This window comes from Loxodonta africana, chromosome 9 (genome assembly GCF_030014295.1).
Source record: "Loxodonta africana isolate mLoxAfr1 chromosome 9, mLoxAfr1.hap2, whole genome shotgun sequence".
Classification (NCBI taxonomy): Eukaryota; Metazoa; Chordata; class Mammalia; order Proboscidea; family Elephantidae; genus Loxodonta; species Loxodonta africana.
In genome coordinates, this window is record NC_087350.1 from 95,206,246 (window position 1) to 95,221,754 (window position 15,509).

Genomic DNA, 15,509 nt, shown 5'->3' on the forward strand with positions numbered 1-15,509 from the left:
GAGGGCCACTCACCACATCCAGGTGACTTTAGAACTCCTTTGTTGGGGAGGAGTTTGTTTCTTTGTTGCCACAATAATCCCCCAGAACTCTATTGCTACTAGAGTGTTGGTGTGGAGTATGCTAGCTCTCGGTGACCTCCTCCTCTCCTGACCCATGTGCCCAGGTATCAAATATGTCCACAGCTTTAAGATGCTAGTGGCAAAAGTTTATCTTGTAGGTAGAGGAATTAAACAGTTGTAATCATTATACCTCTAGTAGTCAAATAATTGTTATTTTGCCAAGTACAGCTTTTATTATTCAACTCTTATACTTGAACCATAATCCAAGAAGCTGGACTATACGAAGAAGAATGCAGCATCAGAATTGGAGGGAGACTCATTAACAACCTGTGTTGTGCAGATGACACAACCTTGCTGGCTGAAAATGAAGAGGACTTGAAGCACTTACTGATGAAGATCAAAGACCACAGCCTTCAGTATAGGTTACACCTCAACATAAAGATAAAAATCCTCACAACTGGACCAATAAGCAACATCATGATAAACAGAGAAAAGATTGACGTTGTCAAGGATTTCATTTTGCTTGGATCTACAATCAGTGCTCATGGAAGCAGCAGCCAGGAAATCAGATGATGCATTGTATTGGCAAATCTGCTGCAAGAGATCTCTTTAAAGTGTTAAAAAGCAAAGATGTCACTTTGAGGACTAAGGTGCACCCGACTCAAGCCATGGTATTTTCGATCACCTCATATGCATGGGAAAGCTGGACAGTAAGTAAGGAAGACCAAAGAAGAATTGATGCCTCTGAATTATGGTGTTGGCAAAGAATATTGAATACACCATGGACTGCCAAAAGAACGAACAAATCTATCTTGGAAGAAGTACAGCCAGAATGATCATTAGAAGCAAGAATGGCAAGACTTTGTCTCACATACTTTGGACATGTTACCAGGAGGGGCCAGTCCTTGGAGAAGGACATCATGCTTGGTAAAGTAGAGGGTCAGCGTAAAAGAGGAAGACTCTCAATGAGATGGACTGACACAGTGGCTGCAACAATGGGCTCAAACATAGCAAAGACTGTGAGGATAGCTCAGGACTGGACAGTGCTTTGTTCTGTCATGATGAGTTGGTACCAACTCAAGGGCACCTAAAGAACAGCAACACACTTGAATCATTGAACGTTTGTTATACTCACGGTTTCTAATCTGGGCAAAGGGGATTCAGTAATGGTATGTTTCCCAGTAGAAGCTTTTATCACAGAATGTGGTGGTCTTCGGTTGTTCATTCTGTCATCGTGATTTCTTTTAGCTTGTTTGTTCCTCTGTGTCTGTCTCCCTTTGAGAGGACAGGGCAGGTAGAAATAGCCTTCTTTCTTTTACTCGCTTGTGATTTTTTTATTTTAAATTTTTGTGACTTAAGTAAATGTAGTGGTTTACTGGTAAGATGTGTCTTGCTGCTCCTGCATTTCTTTCTATTTCATCGTAAGGTTAATACAGATAAGGACAGTGAAGGAAAGGAAAAAGCTGTACTATTTTTCACTGTAATTTTCAAGACATCAGATTTTTTGTTTCTTCTTTCAACTTTCCTAGAAGGCAAAATTTGACAGTTATCTGTGAGCAAAAAGAAATCAACTCTAAGTCTGAATGTCACGAAAGTGAAAGAAGGGAAATAATGTTTTAGCTGACAGAATGAAAAAGTGTAACGTAACAAAATTCAGTGAAACAAAATGCGGACTAGGTGTGTGGCAAAGGGGAGAATGACAGCTACTACTGAAGTCAACAAAGGCAATGAAATGGCTGCTTCTGCCCCATGCTTAAAGAAGAGCAACCTCTAGTGCAATGGGTGGCCTTCAGCTTTACACACCAGCTATTTGGTTTTTCATTCTTATTATCCAGATGTGATCAGCTCTGGAAACACAAAGCTCTGGAAATAACCAAATCACAAGAGACTAACAACGAGAATGTCAATTTAGAACACTAATCTTCTCTGGCAGGATAATGGTTTTAGCCCTGGCCTGAACATTCTGTCTAGTTAATAAACTCATTCAGCCAATGAAAAGATTATTATGAAATAGCTAGATTTAAAAAAATAGAACTGGATGATCCCAAAAGATTATAATCTTAATCTGGGAATTAATAAAAGTGATATCAAAAATGATAACTACAGATTTTATTGCATGTTACCTAGGGACCAGTCATTGTTCTAAGATCTTTACAAATATTAACTTAATCCTCTCAATACACTGTGTGACTTATACTCATTTATTTAACTGTTTGGAGAGAAATATAAATCTGGAAAAATGAACTTATTAGAACATACCGAAGATCCAAGGTCAAAACCTTAGTGGGAGCTGAGATAATGGCTTATCTGAAAGGGCCCGTGAAAAGAAGTAAATGATAGAAATGGACATAAGATTTATGAACAAAGAAGAGTCCAGGAACATTAATTACTAGAACTGGGAGGTTATATGACAAAGAATCTGAAAATGTCTGAGGGTCCCCAAGCCACACTTTGAGAAATACCTCCCCCCCAAAAAAAATCAAACCCAGTGCCGTCGAGTCAATTCCAACTCACAGCTAAATACAGCTATTAGAAGATAGAATTTTTACATTTAGATGAGCGCTGAACTTCATGATGTAAACTGTGATAGTGTGTACTGCATTTTTACACAAATAATGTATGCCTTCTGCATTTGTTTGCCGGCTGCACCCTCCCCCCAGGAGGCACCCTCACAAGTGCCACCATGCCAGTCCTCTTCCACATGTTGCTGCAAAAAAATTAGCATAGTGTCCTTATGAAAACACATTGAGGGGTGGAGGCAGGGGTGTGGCCAGTGAGCAAATGCAGAAGGCGCATGCTATTTCGTAAAAAATGTATTAAAGATTGTATTATAGATACCAAAAGAGTTAAAGCTGGTAGAGGGTAATAATTTTAATGAGAAACTAAAAACATTAACATTGGCTTTCCTTCTACCTAGCCCAGACCTTGTTAATTTTGTTCACAATACAGGGTCTTAGTGTTATCAAATATTGCATCAAACATGATTTTTCTGCACGTTTGCCTCCATGTCATCTATGTCTCTTAGGAACAAGCTTTTAAAAGATGTCATTTTGACTTTGTAAATATTTATCAAAGTCTGAAATAAAGCCTGTTGTGGCTCAGACTGTCTGTGAGCTCCACACGTATGATCTAGGCAGACACACAGACACATGAAACATTTCCCTTCTGGTTCCAGAGTACACACTCACAGTCCGTGTGTGACAAAGGCCCTCATACTCGGGCTGTCACTACACTGTCCAGAAGCTTGGGGCGCTGGTTTGAGGCCATATAATCAGGGTACGGTTACAGAGATGTTCAGGGCAAGGTGACAGTACAGAGTCAAATTATATAATTTTTGCACTCCAAACAAAGTGACAAACGAGGAAAAACTAAAATTACATTCTGAAAAAATAAGCAACCCAAGAATGGAAGAGACCATGATATGAGAAAGAGAGCCAGGAGAATCCAAAAAAAGCTCATCTCTTTGCCCTACTCCTACACTGGTTCCCTGATAGCGGTGGAGGAAGAAAGAAACGCAACCGACAAACGTAACTTTAAAATATAACTTTGAGTCTTTGAGTCTAAAATATAACTTTGAATCATATAAAAGATATCCCTCTTGCCTCCCAGTTTGGAGAGAAGCAATCTAAAGGTTAAGTCTGTAACCTGAGGAAAAATTTGAAAGATCTCTCCTAAATTGAAGCCACACACATACCTGATTAGCTTCTTCAATTGCAATGTTGCCCAGATTACCTTAATACCTCCCAAATTCTGTCCAAATAGATACCCCACATGCTGTCACTTGGCTGTAACTGTATTTTCTGAAATCCCTTTACCTAGGTCTGAACTCTGTCTTACTACTAAGCCAAGGTAGAAAAAGATGCAAGATCATTACTCAAAGTGACAGAATTTTCTCCTAATTATAAAGTCAAACCACATGCTCACATAGTAGGAATGAATTTATAAAACTGGCAACCCCGGAAAGAGGTCATGTACCATCAAACAGGAGATGTTTCCTCTGATTTCCCCTGCAGTTTCACACACAGCTTCGTAGGCTCTACCTCCTCCTAGTTTTCCACAGTGTGTAGAGGCTCCAGTTGGCTAAGCAAGCTGGAGGCAAAGAATGCTTTAAAAAAAGAAAATGAAACTCAAAGCTCTGTTTGGTGGTGCAGTGATTAAGAGCTTGGCTGCTAACCAAAACTTCAGCAGTTTGAATCCACCAGTTGCTCCTTGGAAACTCTATGGGACAGTTCTACTCTATCCTATAGGGTTGCTATGAGTCAGAATTGACTCAATGGCAATGGGAAGCAAGAAGATTAATTATTGTGGTAAAATATAGGTAACATAAAATTGTCATTTTAAAAACATTCTTAAGTATATGGTTCATTGGCATTAATTATATTCACAATGTTGTGCAACCATCACCACTGTCTATTCCCCAAATTTTTCATCAACCTAAACAGAAACTATGTTCCCACTAAGTAATAACTCACCATTCTCCTCAAAGCTCATAGTACTCTCTAGTCTACTTTCTGTCTGTGTGAATTTGTCTATTCTAGATATTTCATATAAGTGGAATCATACAATATTTGCCCTTTTGTGTCTGGCTTATTTTACTTAGCATAATGTTTTCAAGGTTCTTCAATGTTGTAGGATGTGTCAAAACATCGTTTCTTTTTATGACTGTATCATTGTATGGATATACCATATGTTGTTTATCTGTTCATTTGTTGATGAATGCTTCGGTTGTTTCTACCTTCTGCAATTGTGAATAATGGCTGCTGTGAATATTTTGTGTGCAAGTATCTGTTTGAGTCCTTGTTTTCAATTCTTTGAGGTATATACCTAGCAGTGAAACTGCTGGATCATATGGTAATTCTATGTTTACCTTTTTGAAGAACTGCTAAAATTTCCGTAATAGTTGCATCATTTATATCCCTACCAGCAATATATGAGGGTTCCATGTTTTTCATATTCTCACCAACATTTGTGATTTTCTGCTTTTTTTTTAATCATAACCATCTGTCTTAGTATCTAGTGCTGCTATAAAGGAAAATATCGCAAGCTAATGGCCTTAACAAACAGAAATCTGTTCTCTCACAGTTTAGAAGGCCAGAAGTCAAATTCAGGGTGCCAGCTCCAGGGGAAGGCTTTCTCTATCAACTCTGGGGGCAAGTCCTTGTCATCAATCTTTCCCTGGTATAGAAGCTTCTTAGTGCAGGAGCCCAGAGTCCAAAGGACATGGCTTCCTCCTTGTTCTTCATTCTTGGTGGCATGAAGTCCTCCTGTCTCTCTGTTAGCCTCTCTTCTTTATATCTCAAAAGAGATTGACTCAAGACACAACCTAAACTTGTAGATTGAGTCCTGCCTTATTAACATAGCTACCTCTAATCCTGCTCATTAACATCATAGGGGTAGAATTTACAACACACAGGAAAATCACATCAGATGACAGAATGGTAAACAATCACACAATACTGGGAATCATGACCTAGCCAAATTGACTCACATTTTTGGGAGACACAGTTCAATTCATAACACCATCCTAAACCGACGAACCAAACCCATTGTCATCTGAGTCCATTCCAACTCATAGCGACCCTAGAGGACAGAGTAGAATTGCCCCATAGGGTTTCCAAGGAGCACCTGGTGAATTCAAACTGCCGACCTTTTGGTTAGCAGCCATAGCTCTTAACTGCTACACCACCAGGGCTCCGAGCATCACCCTAAAAAAAAAAAAAAAAAACCAAACCCAGTGCTGTTGAGTCGATTCCAACTCATAGTGACCCTATAGAACAGAGTAGAACTGCCCCATAGAGTTTCCAAGGAACCCCTGGTGGATTTGAACTGCCAACCTTTTGGTTAGCAGCTGTAGCTCTTAACTACTACGCCACCAGGGTTTACATCACACTAGTAGGTGTGAAGTGACATCTCATTGTCTCACCCATATATAGAGGGAGTGATTAAATCATGAGGCTCTGGACAGCTAAGCAGGTTGGAGGCAAAAACATATGTTGACACCTTTCTCCCTCCACATGGTTGCCCATGGTCCAAAGAGGATGTGCCCTGCCTGAAGCTGGGAAAGTTTTCTCTCTCTAAGACACAAAAGCTAAGGAAACGGATTTATTCTGGTACTGGGGTCAGTTCTTTCCTGGAAAGAGACTTTTTTTTTTTTAATTGTGTTTTTGGTGAAAGTTTACAGTGCAAATTAGTTTTTCATTCAAAAATTTATACAAAAATTGTTTTGTGACATTGGTTACAATTCCGCAAAGTGCCTCTCTCCCTTCCCCTTTCCACCCTGGGTTCTCTGTGTCCATTCTTCAGTTTTCCTGTCCCTTCCTGCCTTCTCATTTTTGCTTTTGAGCAGTTGTTGCCCATTTGGTTTCACATACTTTATTGAACTAAGAAGCACATTCTTCCTGTGTATTATTGTTTGTTTTATAGGCCTGTCTAATCTTTGGTTAAAAGGTGGAGAAAGAGACTCTTTTTAGCTCTGGAAAAAATCCCCTGGAAGGGGACTGAATTCTACATAGAACAGAGACCTGCTGTCCAGGTATTGCCCCACTTGGCCAGCCAGTAGGTAGCTCTATCCCTCTGTAAAAGTTTTAATAGCCCATAAGGTAAAACGAATCCTGTTTTCATTTTCCTTTTTAGTTACAACTGCCATTACATCATTGTAATAGGGGCATTCCCTCATTTAGAAAAACATAAGAAAAAAAAAAAACTCACAAGGAGTTTCTAGAAAACTTAGAACTTTCACTCACATTTTTTTTTTTTTTTCATTTGGTGGCTTTGTACATGGAAGGGAAAATTGACAGCCGGAAACCACAATGAAACAGGAAACAGCAGAATGGGTTGGTGAGGAGTGAATAAGCAGAGCACACTGCGTATTTCTATATCGCAGAGGAAAGAAACTTTCTGGTGTTGGAAAGAATAGGATTCAGAAAAGCAAGACGGGAAGAGCCAGCCATAGGAAAGAAGTGGGCCAGATTTTATAATCAGCAAATAAATTCTATTTATCTGTCTATTTATTTATGTATTAATCTGTCTATCTATCATGTATATAAGACCATCCTAATCCAGTGACTGGTGTCTTTATAAGGAAAGGAGTAGGAGATTTGAACATAGAGACACAGATATACCCAGGATGATGAAGGCAGAAATTGGAGTGATACAGTTGCAAGCCAAGAAACACCAATGATTGTTGGTAACCTCCAGAAGCTAGGAAGAGGCATGGAAGGGATTCTTCCTTAGAGCCTTCAGAGGGAGCATGGCCCTACCAATACCTTACTTTCAGACATCTAGTCTCTGGAATTGACGGAGAATAAATATGTGATGTTTTAAGCTGTCCAGTTTGGTGTACTTTGTTATGGCAGCCGGAGGAAACTAATACACCCACTTAAACATATCCATGATTAAATTAAAGGAAAAGTGTCTAAACTTTACAAGTAAAAAGCACAGATCATGATAATCAGCAAAAAACAGGACCTACTTTCTGTTATTTATCTAAGGGAAAGTATGCGTCAGAGTTGTATTCTTTCACCATACTTGTTTAATCTGTATGCTGAGCAAAAAAGCCGAAAAGCTGGACTATATGAAGAAGAACAGGGCATCAGGATTGAAGAAAGACTCATTAACAAATTGCATTATGCAGATGGCCTTGCTTGCTGCAAGTAAAGAGGACATAAAACACTTACTGATGAAGCTCAAAGGCTACAGCCTTCAGTATGGATTACATCTCAACATAAAGAAAACGAAAACCCTCGTAACTGGACCAATAAGCAACATCATGATAAATTGAGAAAAGCAGCAGTCAAGAAATCAAAAGATGCATTGCATTGAGCAAATCTGCTGCAAAAGACCTCTTTAAAAGTGTTGAAAAGCAAAGATGTCACCTTGAAGACTAAGATGTGCCTGCCCCAAGCCATGGTGTTTTCAGTCACCTTGTATGCATGCATGCCAAAGTTAGGCAATGAATAAGGAAGACCAAAAAAGAATTGATACCTTTGAATTATGATGCTGGCGAAGAATATTGCATATACCATGGAATGTCAAAAGAACGAACAAATCTGTACAGCCAGAATGATCCTTAGAAGTGAGGATGGCGAGACTACATCTCAAACACTTTGGACATGTTATCAGGAGGAATCAGTCCCTGGAGAAGGACGTCATGCTTGGTAAGGTAGAAGGTCAGCGAAAAAAAGGAAGACCCTCAACGAAATGGATTGACACAGTGGCTGCAACAATGTGCTTAAGCATGACAAGGATTGTGAGGATGGCACAGGACCAGACAGTGCTTCATTTTATTGTATATAGGATCTCTGTGAGTTGGAACTGACTCAACAGTGCCTGAAAACAACAACTTATGTATAAAACCCATATAAATATAAAGACACAGCTAAGTTCAAATTAAAAGATGGAAATAATTATACCATGAACAGTACTTATTGGAAAGCTGCAGTGACCACTAATTTCAATGTAGACTCCAGAACAAAAATTTCACTAGGAATAAAGAGGGAGATTTAATTCTGATAAAAATTAATTTATCATAAAGCTATAACAATTCTAAATTGATATGTACCCATAACATAAAATCTAATTATATGGAGGAAAAGCTAACGAGACTAAAAGGGTAAATACACAAATCTGCAGTTACAGTTGAAGATATCTATACTCCTTTTTCAGTAGATAATGAGTAAAGCAAAGTCAGTAATGATACAAAATAATTGAAAAACAATGTAAACCAGGTTAACTGAACAGACTTTTGTAGAACACTCCATCCAACAACAAAACACACATTTTTTTTTTAATTTATTTATGACACTTGACAACACAGACAATATGCTGGGTCATAAACAAATTTCTATACTATTTAAAGGACTGAAATGCTAAAGTATATTATTTGACCTCAATGAAAAAGATTAGACATTAATAGTAGAATGAAATCCAAAAATCCCCAAGTATTTAGAAATTAAACAATACATGTCTAAATAACTCATGGGTCCAAGATGAAATGTCAAGAGAGGGAAGAAAATGTTTTTAACTAAATGAAAACACAACATACAAAAATTTGTGAGAAGCAACTAAAGCATGATTAACATAATTTATGGCTCTAAATTCTTATGCTGGAAGAGAAGTCCAAAATCAATGGTCTGCCCTTCTGCCATAAGAAGCTAGAAATAGAAGAAAAAATCAAACACAAGGGAAATAGAAGTGAGTAACAAAGAGAATAGTGAAAATCAAGGAACTGGATAATCAAAAAAATATAAAGAATTCAAAAGCTTGATTAAAAAAAAATCAGTAAAAGATACAGAACTCTAGTGAGACGGATTGAGGTAAAAAGTGAGAGAAAACAACCTGCCACATTTTGTCACCAATTCCTCTTCTTTTATTCATTCTTTAACCTATTCCACTCTGCTTTTTCCCTATCAGTTCTGCCAAACCAGATCTTACTAAAGCCACCAATGGCATCTATATTTCCAGATCCGCTGTGAGAGTCCTGCCCTATTGTTGCTGTTGTCAGCTGCTGTCGACTCAGCTCTGACTCATAGCAACCTTGTTTACAAGCACAACAGCATGAAACACTGTTGGGTCCTGCGCCATCCTTACAATGGTTGTTACACTTGAGCTCACTGTTGCAGCCACTGTGTCGTTCCACCTCATTGAGGGTCGTCCTCTTTTCCGCTGACCCTGTACTTTGCCAAGCATAAAGTCCTTCTCCAGGGACTGATCCCTCCTGACAACATGTCCAAAGTACGTAAGACGCAGTCTCACCATCTTTGCTTCTAAGGAACACTCTAGTTGTGCTTCTTCCAAGACAGATTTGTTCGTTCTTTTGGCAGTCCATGGTCTATTCAACATTCTTTGCCAATACCGCAATTCAAAGGCATCAATTCTTCTTCGGTCTTCCTTATTCGTTGTCCAGCTTTCACATGCATATGATGCAATTGAAAATACCGTGGCTTGGGTCAGGTGCACCTTAGTCTTCAGGGTTATATCTTTACTTTTCAACACTTTGAAGAGGTCCTTTGCAGCGGATTTGCCCAATGCAATGCATCTTTTGATTTCTTGACTGCTGCTTCCATGGCTGTTGATTGTGGATCCAAGTAAAATGAAATCCTTGACAACTTCAATCTTTTCTCTGTTTATCATGATGTTGCTTACTGGTCCAGTTGTGAGGATTTTTGTTTTCTTTATGCTGAGGTGTAATCCATACTGAAGGCTGTGGACTTTGCTCTTCATCAGTAAGAGCTTCAAGTCCTCCTCACTTTCAGCAAGCCAGGTTGTGTCATCTGCATAATGCAGGTTGTTAATGAATCTTCCTCCGATCCTGATGCTGTGTTCTTCTACACAGAGTCCAGCTTCTCAGATTATTTGCTCAGCATACAGATTGAAGAGGTATAGTGAAAGGATACAACCCTGATGCACACCTTTCCTGATTTTAAACCACTCAGTATCCCCTTGTTCTGTCGGAACAACTGCCTCTTGAGCACAATTAACTGTTCTGGAATTCCCATTCTTTGCAATGTTATCCATAGTTTGTTATGATCCACACAGTAGAATGCCTTTGCGTAGTCAATAAAACACAGATAAACATTCTTCTGGTATTCTCTGCTTTCAGCCAGGTTCCATCTGACAGCAATGATATCCCCGGTTCCACATCCTCTCCTGAATCCAGCCTGAATTTCTGGCAGTTCTCTGTGGATATACTGCTGCAGCTGTTTTTGAATGATCTTCAGCAAAATTTTGCTTTTGTATTATATTAATGATATTTTTCAATAATTTATGCATTTGGTTGGATCACCTTCCTTAGGAATAGGCATAAATATGGATCTCTTCCAGTCAGTTGGCCAGGAAGCTGTCCTAACCTTCCCTAAATGGATTACTCCATTTTTAAACACTTTTTTTTTTTTTTAAACACTGTCTTCTTTCCTAATTGTCCTTCTAAGTACTCTGTTCCCTTTTCAGGCTCGCCTTCTTTTCCCTAGCCTTAAAAGTGAACGTCCTCAGGATTTAGCTTTAGGTTGTCTTTTCATTTTACATTCCACTCATAAGTAACCAAACCCAATTTCAAATACAGAACAAAGAATCACACACTGTATCTCCAAAATATAACATTGTTGGAGATTTCAGGTCCACATATGCATCCACCAATGGGTGTCTGCCTTTAGATGTTTCATTTCGGGTGTCTTAGAGTAAACATCTGTTTTCCCCTCTTGTTTGAGCTTCTGGTGAGAAGATCCGTTGTCCTCTATGTCTCATTGTAACATGAAACATAACTAAAATTCATTAACCATGATTGCTGTTTCTATGTCCCTTTCTCTGGAAAATTGAGAGCTCCAAGAGGTTAAGAATTGTGTTTGCGTTATTCATCTCTATATCCTAGGAAGGCCATGTAATCTGCCATAGAGATATGCAGTTTTTAAATATAAGTTGACTAAAATGAATGAATGAGTAAATTTATCATCCATTCTTCATATTGGGTTACAAATTCAGGCTATTTCTCTTTTTAAAAATAAACAAAACAAAAAAGGCTTCTATGGAAAAATTAAATAAATCAAACAAGAAAATAATTTGACAAAAGGTAAAGGTGAACATATTTTCTCATATTTTAAAATATTATAAAGGTGAACATGATATAGGTACAATACTATTTTAAATACCCCACATAGTAAAAACTAGATAAAGTAGACGAATGAATGAATATATGGATACATATATAACATCAGCATACTCATTTCTTAAGGACTGATGCCCCTAGAGATAATTATTTCAGCAACAGAAGCTTTTGAAGAATTTAATTCTATCCGTTCCATGACTAAAGCACAAATATGAGTCTTTAGAATGACTGAACATGTGGGGGTGTGAGTTAGTGTATTAGCTAATAAGAATCCTTTCAGTAAATTTCCAGGTCCCCTTTCTTACCTTTTAATCTTTCTTCTTGCAAATTTGATATTAAAGAGAATGACTTTATGATTTTCACTCTGTTAGCTTCCCAGGCATAGTCACCCCATTTCTACTGTTTCATATTGAGATCGTTCCCTGGAAGCACCTCTTCACCATACCTGACTATGGTCCTTGCTTCCCAGAGATGTTGCTTCAGGTCCCATTTTCTATGCTAAATAGATCTGGAGGTCTTCCAGCTATTGGTGAATTTTAGTGCCAAGTTTGGCCAGAAGGGTCATATTCCAAGAAGAGTGGAGCCATTTTGTGGGTTGAAGAGGTTGAAGATCTGCAAGAACTTCTTGTGGAGGACAGAGATGGCCCACGGCTTCTGGAAATGGCTGCCATCGACTATGTCGTGGTGGAATCTGAAGTCATTTCTGTATTTCAGGTGGACAAAGGGGAGATTTTTCTTTTTCAGCCCAGAAACATCAAGGTCCTTCTGTTAGTCAGTCCATGGTTCTGAGCCAGGTCACAACCACCTAGAGATCAGATGCTCCTGCAGCTAACCACCACTAGGGCCAACCTGAGGAAAGGGGGGGAAGCAATCTTTTGTGCAAGTAAAACTTATGTAGGTAGTGCTCCTCTTCTTGCCAAGAACAATTTTTACCTCTGATCTGGGGCTGTGCTTTTGCCCTCTTTGTTTTGCATGGCAGCCAAATTACTTCATCCCTGTGTGTATGTCCTCTTGAGAAAGGATTTACTAGACTTGTTTGACAGGTACCTCCTTAGGATAAAAGGCTATCTGCTGTTCACTGTTTTACCATTAGCCAAAGGTTCATAGTCATTACTCAAGGTATAATCATTAATAATAACAGTCTCAGATTTTCTCTTAGGAAGGAAGACATTCAAGTACGGCCAAGAGGCTGGACTTCACCAGGGCCTTGTGTCTGGGAACATAATAGCCATTTTTCACTCTTTGAATCCTTTCTTACAGAAGTCACTGAAGACTCTTCAGGTAGTTGCCAAAATCCCTGGGTGGTATTCTTATTTTTTTTTAATTGGGGCATGGATGTGTTGGTTCTAAGACCCATAACGTTTTCATCCTTTCCCCAGCCTCGTTTCACCTCTCAAGTCAGCTAACACTTCTTTAGATTACCTTCTGGCTCAATGTGCACACAGCCTCATATCTTTAAATGAAAGTAAAAGAAGGAAAGCGACTTTCAATAACTCACTTTATAACAGACTGGAGTAAGTCAGTGCATCACAACTTTGAACTTGTAGCACACCTTTATTTGAAGGTGGTTGCCTTTTTCCCTTAGCGATCAACTGAAATTAGCCCCAGCATGTTTTTGTGTATAGCATAGCTTGTCAAAGGTGACCCCTCTCTTCTTTTGATCAGGGCTCATGTATCAAATATTTCCATAACCTCCAGATGACATGAGAAAAAAGTTATGCGAATGTGTGTGGGCGGGGACAGTGAGGGAGTGGGGAAAGTATCCATTGTTGTTTTTTTATTTGGTTTGTTTTTCATTTTAACCTTAAAGAGGAAAAACCCACTAAAACCCACTGGCATTGAGTCGATTCCGACTCATAGTGACCCTATAGGACGGGGTAGAACTGCTCCATAGAGTTTCCAAGGAGCACCTGGTGGATTCGAACCGCCGACCTTTTGGTTAGTAGCCGTCACACTGAACCATTTTGCCACCAGGGTTTCCAAAATAGGAAAAGGACTTTTATTTTGCCAAATGTTGATTTCTGTGTTAGATTTAATTCATTAAACGGTTTATCACTTATTATGCTCGAAGTTCCTGAGCTTGCCACAGGAGATTCCATGATGACTCACCTCGCATCAGAAACTTCTGTGGAACTAACTAATAACCTTGCATAGACTATTCAGTTAGTGCATTTCTATTGAGCCTCTTGGTTCATCGTTCTCATCTCACAGTGAATATGTAGGGCAGTGAGGCCCAACATACGATGCTGGATAAAATGAGCCTTCCTCTCTTTGCTGGTTTGAGATTCTTTAAAATTTAAACCTTCTTTTTATTTAGAGTTTTTCTAGACAAGGTTTGTCATGCTGCATCTGAATTAGATTCTATATCACCTTCAGGTAATAGGGAAGTAAAAATGGAAATGTAAAATAACTGTATCGTTATTTTTCATAGTTTTCAATACATCATTTTTTCCTTTCTGTATTTAACTTTCTTAGAAAGCTGTCATTGCATTTGGAGTTATTGAGGCTAAAGGAAAGTCAATGCAAATCTGAATGTAATGAAGGTAGAAGAATGAAAGTGACTCCCCAGGTAGGGAAAAAAAAAAAAGATGACACTGGGACTTTTTCTCCTCTTTTACTCACTCTTCCATCTACTCTAGTATGGCTTCTGCATATTAATTCTACAAAACTGGTCTCACTAAGGTCTCTGATGCCCTCTGTTTTTCCCGTAGTGGACAGTGTCAATCCACTAAGCAGCTCTCTGACCTCCAAGGCAGTACTAAACAAAACAATGAGACATCTTCATTGTAAGCAATTAAACATATCTGATTTAAAATAAATAAAATATTAAAATGACTTGCCAATACAGCAGTTTTATGAATCTAGCCAGAGACAAATCTATTTTTAAAAAGGGGAAACTATGCAGAGTAAATATAATCCACATTCTTTTCCATTTTCCATCCTATTAGATCATCTACTTTACAAAGCAAACCACTCAAAATATCTTTCTATATATATCGTCACTAACTCCTCTTCTTCACCCTTCCACTAAGATCCTCAATGCCATCTATATTCAGGGTATGGTAGACAATTCCAATCCACATCTTCCACGAATGCATCGATTCTTCTCCTAAGCCATTTTATTTCTTTACATATGTTCTTATCAAAATTCTCTCCTGTTGTCCTGCTAATGTGTGGGCATTCTACCTCTGTTTCCTTTGTGGCTCTTCACTCCCCTCTAAAGGTTGCAAGTCTGCAGAGTCAAGTTTAAGTCTTTCTCTTATTTTAGACTCTATTATGTGACCACTTCCATTCGCAGTCTTCTGTGAACAAATATGAGCCTCCAGCTATGGCACTGATTGTAAATTGTAGACTCATAGCCAATTGCCAATGGACAATTGACTAGATACCTACTAGCTCACTTGTGGAGGATATAGACCACTTTTATTTTCCTTGTTGGCATGTGTCACACCAGCTTCTGCTGAGAAAATTCCTTTTTTATTATTTTTTGTCACATTATAGCATTTAATTGAACAGATATTAGTTAAGCATAATTATTATTTTTAGATCTCTTTCCCAACAAAAACCAAAGATACAAGAGAGCAGGAACTATGTTTGTTCTACTCACCTCTAAACCCTGAGAGCAACATACAATCTGGACAGAGAAAGTCCATTTTTATTTATAACTTGTATATGATAATGATGGCTAAGTGAATTATACCATCTATTCTTTAATCAAACTACTTAATCAGGCTTGGTGTTTCCTTTTCGAAGAATAAACAAATACAAGAAGTTTTCTACAATAAAAATTTAATGAACAAAGCAAAATAATAAAATATAAAAGAGAATATAATTTTCATGCACAGTGTAA